Source organism: Lithobates pipiens, unplaced genomic scaffold, assembly GCF_037356315.1.
Source record: "Lithobates pipiens isolate NorthernLeopardFrog02 unplaced genomic scaffold, aLitPip1_a1.2 Scaffold_13, whole genome shotgun sequence".
Taxonomy (NCBI): Eukaryota; Metazoa; Chordata; class Amphibia; order Anura; family Ranidae; genus Lithobates; species Lithobates pipiens.
Window position 1 is genome coordinate 30743165 of NW_027507718.1, and position 20237 is coordinate 30763401.

Genomic DNA, 20237 nt, shown 5'->3' on the forward strand with positions numbered 1-20237 from the left:
ATTTATTTATTAAAGCAGTAGTAAATGGCTGCAGAATAATAAAAAAAAAAACTGTAAGACAATGGCATGGCATATGCATTGCATACTAGCACATTATGAAATACTTACCTTAGAATGAAGCCAGCAGTGCCCGGTCACCCGGGCTGACATCTTCCCCTGGCCTTTCTTCTGGGTTCACGGGCTCTGGTGCTGTGAGTGGCTGGAGCCACGATGATGTCACTCCCTTGGTTCTGACAAGAAGCTCTGAAGGTCCAGCACGGTATGCTGGACGTTTAGAGCGCATGTGTCGGAGACGTCAGTGGCTGCATGCACGGTGAATATCTCCTAAATGATGCTTGTTTAGGAGATATTCGTTTTACCCACAGGTAAGACTTATTATAAACTTACCTGTAGGTAAAAATCACGAAGCGGGCTTTACTACCTACCACTTTAAGATATGGTTGCTGGTCTTCAAACAAGCCTGCTTTTGTTCATCTTCATTAAATAGGAGCTGATAGTTTACACAAGAAAGATAACGTTGCTTGAGCTTTCTGTTAAGCTCACAGGAAGTTATAATGACACTGCATTTGGGGTAAGATCAGTCTGAACAAAATTACTGCAACCACCATATCTAAGGACTTCTAAGCTGCAATGTTATTACCTTTTTGTTTTTGGGTTTAGTTACACTTTAACAAGCAGTAAATTAGCTGTAAAACAAGCCTTTACTGACTTTAGAGTTTGTAGCTGCAGCCACTGTGGAGCAGGGCAAGCAATGAAATATCACTCAGCATCTCATCTTACCCTGTTCCCTCCTCCCTGCCTACCTACTCTATGCTTACATCACAAATGAGTAGGTTGGAAGGCTGCTGAGTCACTGCTGGTAGTTCAGATCCGGGTTAGGTGGCCTGCCTGACAGAATGACTTGGATGACTTTGGTGCTTTTGCTGCAAATTATGGGCTAAATTGCTCCTCAGTGGCTTAAAATAAAAGGTTCAATGAGTGTTTGGTTCAAAGCTCATTCAGTACTTGTTAAGAAATATGTAAGTGCTTGGATATCCTGGCCACTATTAAAGAGCTGTCATAAATTTCCCCATAGTATTTAATGGTGTTGTATGTCCCCTTTTGTTCTCTGTTTAGCCTGATAACTGTAATGTTAGCAAAATGGAATTTGGTCTTAGATGCTATAAAGTTTCTGTGATGTAAGACTATTCTGAAACTCTGTGGTGATGGAGATTTTCCTGTGATTTTAACTTCTGTTCATAAAAATGCAGAAGATTTACTGAAAAAGTATAGAATTATAGTAATACGTAGGACACATGGTATGTAATGTCTAAAGATTATAAAATGTCTCATGATTAAATTTTTTATAGGCACATAAATATATTCAGCAGTCAGGTTCATGAAGGAGGAGCCAGTTAATTGACACAAAGATTTAATAAGCTTGCAAATGGTTGTAATTCCAGACAGCCTTAGCTTATTTCCATAACATAAATCACTTTAATTGGCAAGGGAAGTTGTAGCTCAATCAATCACCTCCGTAATTGAGATTGACCATGAAAATAAATAAAATAAATAAACTGACATGCAATATAAGTTGATTGCATACACTATTAGGAAGGTTGCAGGCAAATAGAAGAGAGAAAGATGACAGCTTGTAGATAAAATTAGACTACAAATTAGTCTGTCCTCTAACTCTCATTCTTAGCCCTTAAGGCCCAGCTTAATGTGGACGGTGCATTAAAAAATAACATTTTAACAGTACAATCTATATGGCTCCCACAGTAAAATATGTGTAAAATATATGCAACATGTAAAATGATTATGTGGTACGTCTCTAAAGTTCAAAGCCTTAACCTGCCCATTGCATTGTTGACTGTTTCACCAACAGCCGATGTGGTCAGGTCATGTACAGTATGTTGCTGTCAAACTTTCTGATCACCAGTCAAACTGCAGTGATATCTGTTTGTGTCTAAAGTCTCATGAGTTTAGAAAGCATGAAATAAAGGGAGGAAACAGGATGCAAGTTCTTTCTATGCTACACTTTAGGCTACACAAAAATGGCTACTCCAGAGAATCATTGCTAGACTGGAAAATACAATGAACAGTAATACCAGAAAATGCAACTTGCAATGTTGACTTATATCAATATTGTGTAGAAATGATATAGACAGCATTTTTTTATTTTCATAGTGCAGAAAGGTAGAGTTTTCAGAAGCCCCACATACATACTTCGTACTAGGTCGCCGACTCAATGTATTGGGGCTCGAGCATCATCATGACAGCTAGGAAACTGGTATTAGTAGAACACAAAGTCGATTAAGGCAGCCTTTGTGTTTTTCTCAGGAAAGATTGATTTTGTTATCCACATTGTTCAATTTACATTCCCAATTCACTGTTTAAAGACACTGTCCTATCTACTGTCAGACTAAAAGTCTCAGTATTCCTGTAAAAGAGAATACCTACATTGCCTGCTATCCTTGCACTGGCTGAATTTCTCATAACTTCAAACAACTGGGGATCTTTTCTGGTACAGCACCCTTCAGTTGGCCTCTATGTTACTAAGTGACACTACTAAAGTAGTGTAGCGATGTAGTTGCCACTAGTAACAGACAATCCACCAATTCACCCCGCTGCCAGCCTTCCTACAACACTTGCAGAGACAATGAACAGTCTTTTACTGCTTTTGTTTTATTGGTGGGGTATCACTTGGTTGGGGAAAAGGGTATATGGGATGCCCATAGGATAGTTTAATTGCCATCATATTTTAGAGAATATACACACTAGCACATATTTAGAGCCAGAAGGTATGATGGGGCTCTGTAAAAGTTATGTTTCTCCTCCTCTGCTCTACTCCCACAGACTATTTGCTTCCAAGGTTTCATCATCCAATACCGTATAGAGAATGAGTCTGACCGTGTAGAAATGATGTTCCCAGAAACGTATTTACTTCTTCACAAAGCTTCTCCTCAAGTTCCCCTCCTGCACAAACTTATTCTGAACTGAAGCAATGTCCCATCTTCTTCTATTAAGGCCAGAAGGACCCCCACTGAATAAGTCCTTTAGCAGGCTCTGATTGTTAGCTGCTACCAGACCTGAGGCCTGCAGTACCTCTCCCCAAAGGCCTAGTAATTTAAAATCTTCCCCAGTATATCATAACATAGTAATGAAGGTGTTGTAAATGCGTGTAGTCAAAAATTGGTTTAATATAATGGGTTTTTTTTAAGCTACATAATTACATTCATCGCTTCTGTCGATTTCAGAGAAAAAAAAGAAAATTCATTGTTACATGTTGTTTAAATGGTTATCTGGTAAGCTAGACCGGAAGCCTTTTTTCCTGGCTCTTTTAAAACCCTTGCAATCTGTTGTCTTTATACACATGAGAATTACCTGGTCTATGTTAGATGAAAAAATCTACTAGGGATTAGTTGTATTTATGGCATCGCAGCATCTAAAGAATTTAATACAGTTGGCTATTTTTAGTTAAACTGGTTCTAAAGGCAGAAGGTGTTTTACCCTAACCACTAAGGTAAAAAACCTTCTGCATGCAGCTTCCTCCCAGCCTCCCCTAAATCTAAATTTGCTCTGTGCAAAACCATTGAACACAGGTAGGTACTGTTTGACATGTTTGTTATTTAAAAAAAAATCTTTGCCTTTACAATCACTTTAAAATAGATATACAATTGTAACACAAAGGGAACAAAAATAGTTCATATTGTCTCGCATAACAAAGGATACTGTGCATTTCTCCCTGAACCTAATACACAGATTCCTGACTAACCATTTTTTTTATTAGTACACTATTTATTGTGCTCCATAGTATATGGCAAGTCTTTTATTGTATAATGTTGAAGGTTTCATATATCTGTGATTTATTACTAGGGATGAGCCGAACACCCCCCTGTTCGGTTCGCACCAGAACCTGCGAACAGACCTAAACTTCGTGTGAACTTTAGAACCCTATTAAAGTCTATGGGACTCGAACGTTCACAATCTAAAGTGCTCATTTTAAAGGGTAATATGCAAGTTACTGTCCTAAAAAGTGTTTGGGGACCTGGGTCCTGCCCCAGGGGACATGGATCAATGCAAAAAAAAGTTTTAAAAACTGCAGTTTTTTCAGAAGCAGTGATTTTAATAATGATTAAAGTGAAACAATAAAAGTGTAATATTCCTTTAAATTTCGTAGCTGGGGGGTATCTATAGTATTTCTGTGAAGGGGCGCATGTTTCTGGTGCTTAGAACTGTCCCTGCACAAAGTGTCATTTGTGCAGGAAAAAAAGTCTTTTAAAATCACTTGCGGCTAAATTGTCGGCTCACATTATGAGTTAGAATGTATTAGATACTACTAGAGATGAGCCGAACACCCCCCGTTCGGTTTGCGAACATGCAGAAGAAAATTTGTTCGAATGCACGAACACCATTAAAGTCTATGGGGCACAAACGTGAAAAATCAAAAGTGCTAATTTTAAAGGCTTATATGCAAGTCATTGCCATAAAACATGTTTGGGGAACCGGGTCCTGCCCCAGGGGACATGTATCAATGCAAAAAAAAGTTGTAAAAACTGATGTTTTTTTGGGATCAGTAATTTTAATAATGCTTAAAGTGAAACAATAAAAATGAAATATTTCTTTAAATATCATGCCTGGGGGTGTCCTTAGTATGCCTGTAAAGTAGCGCATTTCCCCCCTGTTTATAACAATACCGCAGCAAAAGGAGAAAATGTCATTTAAAACTACTCATGGCTGTACTGTACTGTCGGGTCCCGGCAATATAGATGAACATCATTGAAAAAAATGGCATGGGTCCCCCCCCCCCCAGTCCATTACCAGGTCCTTTGGGTCTGGTATGAATATTAAGGGGAACCCCACACCCATTTTTTTTAAAAGGGCATGGTGGTCCCCTAGGCCCCCCGGCACTATATAATCTGAACAGCAGTATATACTATATGGCCTGCCATATATCCTCTGCAGAAAATTGGGCCTTAGGTGTTGGTGGTACCAGAACCCTGTAAGCCCTCACAGTTACTCTTGGTGAGCGCAGGAACAGACCCTGCTGTGAAATACTATATCAAAAATTGTAATTACATGCCCCTGTTAAACAGGTGCAGAAAAATGTGGCCTTTGGTGGTGGTACCAGAACACCGTAAGCCCTCATAGTTAATCTTGTTGGACACAGGAATGGGCCCTGCTGTGAAATATTATATCAAGAATTGTAATTACATGCCCTGTTAAACAGGGGCAGAAAAATTGGGCCTTGGGTGGTGCCACAACACTGTAACCCCGACAAGATACTCTTGTCGGGTGCAGGAACAGGCCCTGCATTGAAATATTGTATCAAAAATTGTAATTACATGCCCCTGTTAAACAAGCGATCTGCTGCACCCCTTTTCAAAAAAGGCCCACACCACGGAACTTTAAGCCCTTGTACACACGGTCGGACATTCCGACAACCAAATCCATCGGATTTTGTCCGAAACTGGTGTTGCATACACACAGTCGGACAAAGTTGTCGGGAAATCCGATCGTTCAGAATGTAATGACGTTATTTCCTTACGACGGGACTACATTCAGGCTAGTAGCCAATAGCTTTGGCTAGGAATTTGATCTGAGCATGCGTGGCACTTTGTCCGATCGGAATTCTCTACAAACGATCGGATCAGATCATGTTGTCAGAAAATTTTACAGCCCAGCTCTAAAACTTTTTCGGCCGGATATTCAGACAGAAACAGTCCGATGGAGCCCACACACGGTCGGATTATCCGACAACACGGTCCGATTGGACATTTTCCATCGGAATGTCCGACCGTGTGTACAAGGGCTTAAAAGTCAGCGGAGAGTCAGCAGCGCTCTGCACCTGCGGATCTCTGTGGTGTGAATAGGGTGGCTGCCCTTAAGCTCCTCCCTAGAGGACATCCTGCCTCATTGGAGTTATGCCTCCTCCTCCTCCTCTCTTCTCTCAGGCACCCAAGTACAGTCAGAGACCTCATCATCTCCTCCCGCCTCATCACTGGAGCAAACCTGGCAGTATGCTGCAGCTGGGAACATGACTGCCAGTTTCTTGTCCTTCTTGGGCACCCCTCTAGGCTTACATTACTCCCTTCCTCAACCTGGGGACCAACATCGGAGCCTTCAAATCGCTGCCCATCCTCCAGCAGCATGTACACGACACCATGGTCTAATAATTCTGGGGACACGTCGTGCATGATGGTATGATGGTGGGGCTACAGAAGGAGTAACTGTGGATAAGGAGGACGGCTTTGTTATCCACTCCGTCCTCCTTATCCAGAAGCAGTCCAAGCATGCCCCAAGGCCACCTGCAGAGGATGCACCAAGTCCACGACCAAGTCCACGACCAAGTCCAAGTCCACGACCAGCACTGTTGACTGTAGACACAGAGGCTGCTTGTGGCCTGTGAACCTCTGCCTCTCCTTGGTGGCCTTCCAGACATGATGTATATTTTGTTTTGCCACACCACACTACACTGTATTGTGTACACCACCAGAAGTGTAGTAGAAACTGTACACACTTTATTAGATACTGTGTACACCACCAGAAGTGTAGTAGAAACTGTATACACTGCAGAGTGTATATATATATATATATATATATATATATTAGACTGACTTATAAATATAGGTACTGCCACTATCTCAATAACCTTCCTGCTCAATCTAAATCAAGCTGTCTCTCTGTTCACACCAACAACACTACACACGGCTGCCGTGTAAAAAGCCTTATATAGTGTGGGACGTGGACTTAGCCCCCCTGAGCCATGATTGGCCAAAGGCATCCTGCTTTTGGCCAATTATGCCTCTCTTAGCAGAGAGCAGATGGCGCTGTGATTGGCCAAAGCATGCAGAGCAGGTGCATGCTTTGTCCAATCATCATACAGCAATGCACGGCGATCACGGCGAACAGGCGAACATCCGATGTTTGATACTAACATCAAGCTCATCCCTAGATACCACATCATGAGTTAGGATGGAAGTACTGCATACTATGGGATACTGCAATAAACATTAAAAATACTGCTATCAAAATGACTGTTTTATTTTTACAAGCACCAGAGCATATTGCTATATAGTAAGTATATAATTATGATAAGTAGTATTTAGTCTTTGGACACAAAGATAAGTGTCCGGTATAGTACATTCTGACCCATCTGTGATTGGTGCGACAAAAATAGTACATTAATAAAAAAAACGGGTCATCATTTATTCTCAAAAATAAATTACACCCACCAGATCTCCAATTTTTCAATTTTTTGTCTGTACTTGGACTCATTCTACTACCCCTATATTATCCCCAAACTTCACATTATGAGTGCTTAGATGCCAAACTGAGCAGTCATAGGTCAGGACTGTTTACAATACTTCAAAATTCACTGTGGAGAACCAGTATTAAGGATAATAGAAGCAGATAAACTATAATGAATTATCATAGACTGAGGCCCGCCTGCTAAAAAAAAAAACCTCCAAAATGCAGTTACACAAAATTGGCCTCAAGCCAGATAATCTCACTTTTCCAATCACAGTGTGTGTGGCAAACGTATTAAAAGCTGAACCAATAACCAAAAAAGCGAATGCCTATTGAACCAGCCATGAAATAACATCTGCAGTAGAGCGGTTTTGCCTGTATGCATGCTGATGGTGGTCTGCACTAAAATCAATATTCTTTATCTGTGCCATAACCAGTCTTTTAAATCATTTCCTAATTATTGTAATGAAAGCTACTGATTTAACATGACACATTATAGCTCTTCAGGATAGGGATATTAGTAGTGGTCTAACAGTGTAATTAAACCAAACAACAAACATTTATTATATTACAGCTTACTACTTCTTAGATGGGATGTTTGCATTTGTCTTCTTCTTTAGGCTATTTTTCCCATATTTTCACCTGTGATCTGGCCAGTAAGTATATTGTTTTTCAAAAGAACAAGCTCTCCAGCAGAATTTATCAGTTAGAGATGAGACCAACCATTTAGGACTAGTAGAGGTGTTTACAATGACCAACTTGTATGTATTTATCTAAAACCTTAAACCGCTTCCCGACCGCCGTACGCCAAATGACGTCCTCGGCTTTGAGCAGGGATATCTAAATGACGCCTGTAGCTACAGGCATCATTCAGATATCGTCTTTTAGAGCCGGTGAATCTGTGCACCATAAGAATGATCATAGTGGCTGTTCCACCGTTTGATCGTTCTTACGGGAGGTAAGAGGAAACATGCCCCCCTGCCGCCCTCCGGTGCTTCTACCGACTCACTGCTACGATTGGTGAGTTGGACACAGGATCCGCCAGCCCCAGATGTTCAGAATAGAGATGTCCGGTGGACCAGATGGTCGCTGGAGTCTCTATGATCATTCAGATACTGGGCACGATGTTATGATATCACGCCTGGCCTCTGTATTCAAAATAACGCCACTTCGGCTGGGAAACGGTGATCGTTTTTTTATTATTATTATTATTTATTTCAGGCTTCCCAGTCTAGTGCTGAGATGTGGGGTCTTATTAACCCCATATCTCAATGTAAAGAGCACCTGTCATGCCATATTCCTATTACAAGGTATGTTTACATTCCTTGTAATAGAAATAAAAGTGATCAAAAAAAAAAATTGGGGGGAAAAAAGTGTCAAGCTAAAATGAATAAAATAAAATTAACAATAAAAAATTTTTTTGACCACGCCTCCCCGTGAGCTCGCACGCAGAAGCGAATGCATAAGTAAGTCCCGCCCACAAATGATTCAAACCACACATGTGAGGTATCATCGTGAACGTTGGAGCGAGAGCAATGATTTTGGTCCTAGACCTCCTCTGTAACTTAAAACATGTAACCAGTAAAAAATGTTAAAGCGTCGCCTAAGGGGATTTTTAAGTAGCGAAGTTTGGTGCCATTTCACAAGCGTGTGCAATTTTGAAGCGTGACATGTTAGGTATCTAGTTACTCAGTGCAACTTCATCTTTCACATTATGTAAAAACATTGGGCTAACTTTACTGTTTTGTTTTCTTTTAAAGCACAAAGAAAACGCATTTGAAAAATTGCTGCGCAAATACCGTGTGAGATAAAAAGTTGCAATGTCTGCCATTGTATTCTCTAGGGTCTTTGCTAAAAAAATATATAATATTTGGGGGTTCTGTGTAATTTTCTAGCAAAAAAAAAATGATGATTTTAACATGTAGGAGAGAAATGTCAGAATTAGCCTGGTAGGCAAGTGGTTAAACCAACAGGCAAAAACTGTTTGTTGTAACTGATTACAAAGTGTGAGCTGGAGTTTGGTTTCAATTTGTAAGTGTATTTAAATCTGCTAGTGCATCTAACACTCCCCTCCTCTCCAGTTTGACAATGCTGCTGTCCAAAGGTGCCCCATGTGCTCCTTCATCCAGAGTGGGGGCACTCAAACACAGAAGGTGTGGTACTGGGCACCTGCTGAAAACAGAGGAAAAAAAAAACCTAACAAAAGAAAACAAATGAAGTCACCATATCTATGGATTATTAATCTAAAATATATTACATTTTTAGTTTTGGGTGTAATAACACATGTAGAAACGGATACCTGAGAAAGTAAAATATTAAAGATATCCATCAGCACCTAAAATAACTGATATTTCCAGCCGCTAAGGACCCAACCTGGGATGTTATTTGGGCCTGCAGCCTTGTGTGGTTTAACTCCCTGCAGAGACCTCCTTCTATCTCTCGGAGGAGCAGTGCACTAAATGTGGTTTGAATCTAGATCCAGAGATAGTATTGGAATCTTTAAAAGGAGCATTCAATTTATTCAGAGCGTCAGGGAGAGATAAATCACCAGGACATTCTACAGTTCTGGTGGTAATGCTGCTAATGCCTGATTATGATAGAAAAATGATCCTGAACCTAAAGAGAATAAGTAGCTTTGGCTGTCATTATACCCACAAAAGCAAGTGGAGAAATTGGAGGTCTGGTGCAAAATGAGCCATCTTTAATTAATCTAGAGAAAGCAAAGCAGGCGATTTTGGATTTTAGAAAACATAGTATCACGTCTTCTCCTCCTCTTCATATTCAAGGTGCAGTTTTTCTCATGCTTTAAAATAACTGGGTTTGTATATTTCCAATATTCTTATTTTAAAGTATTGATATTGATAGTATAATGAAGAAACCAATGCTTTTATTTCTTGAGAAGAATTAAAAAAGGCTGGTCTTGGCTCTTCAGTTGTTATTCCATTTTATGAGTGCATGATAGAGAGTACACAAAGGATTATTGGCAGTAGCCTACCTGATCTCAATGACATTTATAGCATCAGGTGCAGGAAAAGAAAAGAAAAAAGAGAGGGCGTACCGGCCTTTTGCATTATCCTTTAAATATGTATTTATTGAAGACATAAAAAATAAAACTACTCACAGTAGTGACAAGACAGTAAAAGTAGTCATCAAATAGCAGCATCCAATACTAGGTGAATAGGACTCTCCAGAGGTCACACCACTTACTACCCACTGACACGTTTCGAGGGGACCAATCCCTCTTCCTCAGAGCTCAGTAGTGGGCTCTCCTTCGGCAGTCCCTTGATTCATTCTGAGGAATTAATTATGAGGAAGAGGAGTTGGTCCCCTCGAAACGCGTCAGTGGAGTAAGTGGTGCGACCTCTGGAGAGTCCTGTTCGCCTAGTATTGGATGCTGCTATTTGATGACTACTTTTACTGCCTTATCGCAAGATTGTATACGATCGTTTGTGAGTAGTTTTATTTTTTATATCTTCAATAAATACATATTTAAAGGATAACGCACAAGGCTGGTGCGCCCTCTCTTTTTTCTTTTCTCTCTTTGACTTCTAGTGTCCCCCACCCTTGAGGGCAGTAAGGCCAGCGTTGATTTTTTCCATAGCCACGCAGGAGTGTTTTCGTTTTGTTGGTGCAGGAAAATAACTTTGCACATCATGAGGGATTCGACTCACCTTGCTTATAAATTGTGTATGCCTGTCCTTGGCATCTTGCATTGGGGCCAGGACTCAAAGGATAGTTTTGTCCTGCTGTGGTGAGCCTGATAAATTCAGCATGGCATTAGATGATTTGCTATAGCATTGACATGGTATTATTGTTTTCATGATGCAATTTGTTTTTTATTATGACTGATAATATAATTTTATTGAATATTTGCTGATATTTAGTGTTTTTGAACAAATTGCTGCTACGAATTTTTATTTATTGTTATTTATGTTGATCTTGTCTTGTGTATATGTTGATCTTGTCTTGTTTTTATTACTGTTATCTGGACCAAAGTACTGTATGTCATTCTTCCCCGCATATACATGTTGTAGCAATGAAATATCCTTATCCTTATCTTATAAATATGCCACAATGCTGAGTTCACCAGCCAGGTAGATGTGTAATTGACAGTTGTAACTGTAGCTCTGTGCCCCACAGTCAGAACCTTAAAGTGGAAGTAAACTCTCCTATCGTTTTCAGCCAGGGAAGCTGCCATCTTTGCCTCTGTTTAATCTTCAGCTGCTATGGTGCTGCACATGTGATTCGTTATGACACCAGCCATTGGATGGTTTGATAGTTTGGCTGAGAGCACAGCCAATGTGCAGTTAGCATTCCCGGCATGCCTTTTTTTTAAGTGTTTAAATCCATGGGTTTACTTCCACTTTAAGGTGCTACCAAACTGAGGATTTCAAAAACACAAGGCATTTTATGTATTTTTCTATGAAAAATTGTTCCAAGTCATAGACGTTGAGGAGCTATATGATGATACAACACCGATACTAACATTAAAATTTCTTATACCTGTTCATCTTTCCAGCAGGTAACTTAGAGAGTATTTATATCACCCAGTCTCATTACGACCTGTGCAAACTATATAGTGTGTCTGGTTCAATGTCATCCTCTAAAGAATGTTTGTAGTGCATGTAATCTCTTTTCAGATTTTGGAAGGGCCCGTAAGCACTCATTAAACACTACAGCAGCATTACGAATGGAAATAAATAAATGAAAACTAGATACTACATTACAAAATGCATTTTTCAGTAATTGTTACTCTCCGTCCTATGCCATTCATCAGGATATAAAAATGGGGGATGGGTAAAGTGGACATTTGGGAAACACATACTATCTTGATTCTGTCAGGCAACACATTAGAAAAAGAAAAGAAACTGAAATCTTTAAGCAAAAGGCACTCTTCACAACAGGGGTTTAACAAAACGACATTTATTGGCAGCTACGCTATTCACCTTTTATGCTTTCATGAAAGCAGTTAAAGGGCTGCCGGAGACGTCAAATACCTTATTGCAAAGAAGGATGAGAGGCGGGTCTATTTGGACTGAATATTGGCTGCTTGAGCGTTCGTCCAAATACCAGACTTTTTGCTTGTTCAGAGGGAGCTGAGCATCATATATAGCAGCAGTAGGAATACCACTAATATTTATGACAGCTTTTTTCCTGTCAATGGTTGCTAAGAAATTGGTGAGTACAGGCACCACTAACAGTAACATCACTCAGCCCTATACATTTACTACCTCAGAATCCCCAGCCATGTAAACAAATGCGGGGATAGCGTGACATCACTGATCAAATATTGCCACATTGGTCAATTATGTCACCCAGGATATGCAGTCCCTCTGTCTACTTTTAGGATTGGGGCCCCAGGAGAAGTCATTCAAGGCAAGTAAGAAAAGGGATGGGACATATCTTTTAGTCAGTGAGGTTTTTTCCGTTTATTGAGCATCAGGTGTTGCTCACTGTGAGTGACGACGAGGATCTGCATCACTGGACAATGTGATTGACGATTGATGAACATTATGGGCCATTGTGCGGAAAGGCCCTTGTCTTCATCAATATGGGTTGATTGGAGGGGGAGGAGGCAGGCACACGATTGACCCCCCCCCCCCCCCGTCCTTTCCTGCATGCTTGGATAAGGGCCTGGTATGGATTTTTTGGGGTGAGGACCTCACATTTTTTTTCTTGGCCTCCCCCATAAAATGCATATTAGATCCAAAGGGTCTAGTGTGGAATTTAGGGGAGGCCCTGCACCGTGTTATGTTTTTTTTTTTTCTTTAATGATTTTTTGTTTTTTATGGATGCCCCTTTGATATCTATACCAGACCAGCCTCTACTGATTGAGAAAGTGCTTAAAATACCATATACACCTTTACCTATCCCCCATTGAAACTGCTGTGGTTGCAAGTCCAGTGGGAATTCTGTGTTGCTAAAGACTGAATTGTGTGGGGATTTAAGTGTTGTTGGTCTTCAGGAAGTATCCCACAAATCCAATGCATGGGATAGTGTGGGGCATCAAATTGCTTCCTGGTTTTTAATGATTATCTACATTTTGTGGGCTATAGAGGGGAAGCATATACACCTGGACTTCTATGTTTATCCAGTTTGATCTACAAGATCTGAAATGCATTTCAAATAGTTGCATTATTGAGCTGCCTGGTAATATTCACAGGGGTTTGGGATTCCCAGGCCACACAACTCTTTGGGGGCATACCACTCCTGGCATGTGAACCTGCACCCCTCAGAGTCAAAAATGTATTTTATTAAACAAAATTGAAAGCTATTGATATCAGGAGTTGAAATATCAATAGGTAGTGTTCTAAAGCCATATTGAACTTTAGGCAATATGATAATTTTAATTGAGGCAATTCTGCCCATCCACAATAGGGAATTGGTTTACCATAAATCCATTCTTTCTAACAATTTGGTGAAGCATGTGGTGAGCTTGCTTAAAAAAAAAAAATATATATATATATATATATATATATATATATATATATATATATATATTATATTTATATTATAAATTGAATGGGTATTGCAGAGGTTGGGCAGGGCGGTGTACAGAGAAGTTATGAACAGGAGCAAAACATTTGCAAGAAAAAGCACACTTATGGTGTACTTTTCTGTTTTTAATACTGAGCATATCAGGGTTTGTTCAGCTATAGCTAAAGTCTCAGCAGCTATGATAAATAGAAGAAATTATAAAGTGCATCCCTTTTTAGTGTCCATATGGATATGAATTTATATTCCTTCATTGTGATCTGCACAGCGAAACTTAGCATTTTAAAGGGGAATTTTTAACCTTTTTTTGCTTGGTACATGTTCCCCAGGGCAATGTCCAGCCCCCCCCCCCATTCAATTTGTTTAACAATCCCTTGCCTATTATAGAAAATTACCATTACTGTTGTTTTCTTTTTTTTCTTTTTTCATTTACATAGGGTTTGGACATGGCACTCAAACTTTAGTCATGGTCTGTGAACCTGCCTCGGCTCATCATTAATGTCTTTACCCAAGGATTGATATGGGTATAAGAGGCATAATATGTAAATTGTTTTGCAGTGCATGCCTATAACTAATTCCAATCAATGATGGCATGCAGTGACTCTCCCATTCCTCCAGGTTATACTGGAACACATAATACATACTGTTTGTCTAGCAAATGGCACTATAACAGGGTTATTGGAGATAATCTTAATGTTTGGACCTGCTGGTTAAAGGATAAGTTCACCTTTTGTAACATGTTACACTTTACACCCATATTCAGGGTGTAACATGTAACATGTTACAAATCCACTATCCCCTCACTTCCCCAGATCCCCGATGTCACAGGTGTTGGGGGATCATCTCCCCTTGCCTACTGGGCAACGTCACTCATTCATAGAGTTCTGTGAACTGAAAACGACAAGGTCTGGCAGCCTTTGAAACTGTCGGCTTGTAGCTCTCAATGAACTACCACAGTGCTGTTGAGCGCTGTGGTAGTTCATTGATGCTTCCTGTTAATGCGTAACTGCTTGGCCATATGATGTACAGCCAAACAACTTACACACAGAGCTTGCCAAACCCCTGCAATGCTTTCCAGGCTCCCAATAAAGAATAATAATAATAAATGCACATTTTTTTACCTGCAAAAAAATTTGCATTTATTTATTTATTTTAAAAATGGCAAACTTATCCAATCCCAATAAAGAATAATAATAATAAATTCGCATTTTTTTACCTGCAAAAATATTTGCATTTATTTTAAAAATGGTGAACTTATCCGATCCCTTTTACACTGAGGTGCTTTACAGTCACTACAGCAATAACAATAGTGTCTGCATAGCACCTATAAAGAGCCTCTCCGGTCTCTTCAGTGTGAAAGCCGGGGGAGCAGTGCGCTTTCAGGATGGTAAAAAAAAAGTCCCGCAAGCTGCATCATTGCAGCGCTGTTGGAGCAGTGTACACACCGCTACCTAAAGCGACCCTGCCCATTAAAAACAATGATCTTATCTTGAAAAATCTTCCTAAAGCAAATCAGGAGGGAAAAAAGACTATTTGCTATTGTGGGTTGGAGAGGAAAGCTGGGCCATTTTGAAAACATGAGGAGAGAGGTCTGCATAGACAACAACAAAGCAGCTTAATGCTTATTGCAAAATCTACTATTGTAACCCCAAAATCAGGGTTACAGTGCTCACTGGTTCCCCCCACCAATGACTCACCAATGACGAGGAACTACCACAGATTGTCATTAAGAGGCCTTAAAGTAATTACAGATAAAATTGCAGCAATCTCTCACACATCCAAATTGGTTTTGCTAATATTTTAAAATATTGTGCCTTTTTCAGAATCTAGTCTACCAACCTATAGCAAATGCTTTAATATGTAGCAGACAACAACAGACTGCCTGCGCTTGCTAGTGTGCTGCTGGTGTGTTGCTTGTTACTGAATTGCCTTTTCAAATATATGGCAAAGCAAACTGCCATGCAATAACACATCATACATTAGTGGCTTCCTGCTGGAAACTAAGCATACCATGACATGTCAAAAATGTGACATTTAAGGTATATACAATAAAAATGTTTTGGTGCTGGTCAATTCTCATCCACTGTGGTCTACCTAGTTGCAATAAATGGGCAGACATAACCACACTGAAAAGTATACCCCTCCCCAACCCTGTCATTGCAAATTAGGTAGATCCAGTTTGGTATGAAATAATCCATTTATCACTCCCCAAAACAGCAACATGTAAAAGCTCTTACACTCTTAAAGAAAACAATATTGCAATCTGAAGACAAAAAATGACATAAGGGAATAGATACATGTCTATTAGAAAAGTATATCATTATTTAGTGCTACCAAATAATTCATTAAACATTGAACACATTTATTGTTAGAATCTGTGTAGCCTCATGCTGGATTTTACAACAGATCCTAAGGGTCCTCCAGCTCAAGCACAACTTATTTATGGCTGTCAACTTTCTAAATAACACACTATAAATATTTTACCTCATTGAGTATGCTACCACATAGTATTATATAAAGAATGTGGTCCCTGTGGACTAAATATTAAAAAGGAATGTGAGACAGATGCATTGTATGTGCATGAGAAGCACTGAAGACAACAGTCACCTAAACAGGTGACAAGATTGTGGGATTCAGATAAGCTGCTAGACCAGAAGGAAAGAAAATAAGGAAAAGGCTTATATAACTAAAGCGGTCTTGTTACACAAAGGCATTGGCTTTTCATTACAATAGTCAGCAGCTCAAAAGAACTCATTTAAACTGGCTTTATAACATTTCAAATATCCAACTACAAAAGGCTGATATCATGAGCATTTAAACTGAAATTATTCACAGCACTTTACTTATAATACAAAAGTCTTGGCTTTTGTTCTTCAAAGGCAGACCAACACTATATACTGTGTGTGTGTGTGTATATATATATATATATATATATATATAGAGAGAGAGAGAGACTATTAATCCTAATATATTAGGCTATCCAGACCAAAGCAATGTTACGTGCTAAGCCAAAAACAGCACCAAATCAGCCAATAACTTAGAGTCAAATCCAAAAAGGCAAACACAACAGCACAGGTCTGCATTTTTTTAGGCTGGTGACAGGGTCTCTTTAAATCCTGTTTGGTTTGCACTCACCCTAATTCAAGCTCAGATTTACCGAATGAGTTTTGAACCATTTTCAAGTCAATATGCCAGTCAATGTCAACTGTCAATGTTAAAATGTCCAGGCAGAATGTTCATCAAGGTATTGAATTGAGGATTAGGCTCATCCAAACACTGGGGGGAATTATTGTCTAATAGAAATGTAAATTGATTTTATTCTCTTCCACACCTAAAGCCTAGCACACACCAGTAGTTCTTTCAATCAACTCAGCGGGTTTAAAGAAAAAAACCTACAGCTGCGGTCCGAGCCACTGTACTAACAATTTGATGTTAGCACATCGATCTACCACACTGAGCTATTGTGTTCTGACAGGGGGATGGCCCCTCCGCCAGAACACTCCGGTCAGCGTTCTCAGACATTGGCTGAGAGTGATGATCAGGAGCTAGTCAGCTGCTGGTTTTCCAGCATGCGTGTCCAACAGATGCCGGCTAAATTGCCAGCTTCTGTCAGACTGGCTACAATACACATGGGTGGAATGTTGGATGGTTTTTATTGCCCAACATTTGGCCTATGTGTACTAGGCGTAACAGTAGGAAATATTTTCTAGAGGAACTTCTTTATAAAGGTCAGTCTAGGTTAAAAATACATGTACCATACATCATGATAATTTTAGAAGTCTCTGTCCCCACAATGTCTTCATTACCCAAATTTTTTTTAAATTACAATTTTATCTAAGGCAAATAGGTTTTATGTATTAATTTAAATTACCAGACTAGTAGATTTTATTTTATTAGTTGCTATTTTTTATCTTATTCTTGTTGCATCAGGTTTCTCTCATGTGAATTTGTATACCTGCTACTTCTTATGTGTTTCTTCAATTCATTGAGTGCTATTGTTGTGAGGAATGCTTGGGAGAATTTCGCTTCATTATAACTTACTTTCAGGGCAGGACTTACCATGAGGCTTGACTGGGCTCAAGCCCATGGGCCCCACCCAATAGGGGGCCCCGCCGAGATACATAGCTGAGTGTACTTGGTCCGTTCACAGTCATGCCCAGTCCTGCCCTATGATGGACATAACACGGGGACTGGGCGTAACTGTGAGCCAAACCAAGTACACTCGGCTACACTCAGCACCGCTCGATACTGTGAGAGACTGAGAGCACTCGAGAGCTGCCAAGAGGACCTGAGAGCCACCGAGAGGACCCGAGAGCCGCCAAGACCCTCCGAGAGGACCCTAGAGCCGCCGAGAAGACTCTGTATCTCAGCGGCACCATTTTTAAACTTCAAGACTGCAATGACAAGGCTGCAAATGACACTGTGGATAGGCTGCAAATGACACTGACAAGGCTGCAGATGGATGGCAAGGCTGCAGATGGACACTGATAAGGCTGCATTGATGGGCATTTCCTTAAAATTCCCTCCTAAACTTGGGGTGCGCGTTATATGCCGATAAATACGGTAATGTATAGAAGGTAGGGCCCGAAAGTGACTCAAGCCCAAGGGCCCTCACCACCCTAAGTCCTGCCCTGCTTACTTTTATCCTTTGTTAATGGCAGATTGAGAATTTTACCACAGGCCCAATATTCTTTTGGAATGTGGATTTGGTAGCAGATTAGGTCAGGGGGGAATAGAGGTAGTGACTTTTTATGGCCCCTATTGTAAAATGTACCTGTTTATTTGTCAAGTATGGGCAAAGCAGAGGTTTTGCTTTGAGGTTTGAGGACAGGTTATTGTTTCACTAGTAGAATTTTTGTTGACAAGAAGACCTTGGAATAGCAGAGGCTAGAAAAAAATAGAAGTTGGAATCCATTAATTGCCCAGTCATCAATTCAGACAGTGCAGAAAATGAAGAACGGGTTGATGACCCTTCCTGCTTTGGACCTGATTGTAAATAAAATATGTACAGACTATGCACCTGCTTCACCTGTGTATTGAATACCAATGAGCAAATTTCAACTCTATCATATTTTCAGCTGATGAATGCTATAGTTAAATAGCACTGTATAACTGTGAATGATTTAATTTTTTTTTCAATAATTACTTTCTGTCTACTCGTCTACTTGCACGCATGGGCAAATTCTTATGAGATCTGGCTTTCCAAGAATCTTCCCAGGATGCTGAATGATGTCATCCTAACCTAAGTGAACAGCCCAGAAGCCAGGGTCTAAAGTATGCATAAGGGAGGGGGCTACTATGTAGGGTTTAGTTGTTGCAGAATGCAAGATCTTCTTTACAAATGATTCAGTAGTTGGGGTTAACTGATTTGAATTAAAAGATGTGAAGCCAAGTCAGAATAGGACATGTTTGAGGATCCTCTTAAGCCAATGCACTAATAAATAAAACTATATTTTTCATTCAATCTAAATTAGATATGTAAATGAATATATCTAAGCTGTTAAAGTATTTTCAGCCCTACAGACAATAAATTGTCTAATCTGCCTCATTATTATCCCACATACAAGAAATATATTGTTATTAGCTTAGTTAAAGTAAAAAAAATTGTTTATTTTCAAAATATAGTTATAATCCAACAATTGCTTGATGCAACCAGTACATTTTAATAATTCAAGAATATCTTCGAGTTTGGGTTAAGTGTTAATAGTTTCAATCATTTGATCCAAACCAAACAGAATGAGACTCCCTTATGCTATAGGAAAGCCTGACTACTGGAATCATTACAGATTGGTGGGTTACATAATTAACCCCGCCCCCTCGCCTTTCAAACCCTCCCTGTTAATTATTAAGCAACAAGGGCTCTTTATTTGCCAAGGTGCCATAGAAAAAGCTGGATGTTTATTTACATTTGTTCAGGGGGTGGAATCATTGGCCTAAAGCCACCCCAAACAACCTGAAAATTTTCCACCTACCCTTAACCTTTTGTGATCATCACAGCTTTATTAGCAGAGTTTACTATGCCAGAATTTAAATGGTTCTAGTTTAAGCCTCCATGCGTTTTGATGGCAATTAGGTGATTGCTAATAATAAGTGGGTGCCTACAATCTATCTGTAAAAAGCATGATGCATATACTAAATCAGACATGTCATAATCAAGGGGGTCACACCTATTTCATTTTTGATAAGGGTCCATTCATACTAGGGTGATGAAATGCGGTACATTTAATACACATCCATTAACGTGCATTATGTCATACATTGGCACTCATTTGGACTGCCCAATGCACCGCAACAGGTTCACAAACCTACTGCCTGGTACATTTTTGTTAACGTAATGCACTGTTATAGTTACCGTGCGTTACAATGTGGTGCATTGTGAAGGTGCACTTAGGTGCCAATGGTGCGCAAACACACGTGGTTATGCACTTATTACTGCAACACAATGGTGTGAAAGTTCCTTAAAAAATATATTCGTTTGATAATCAATATTATAGTAACAACTGCAACTT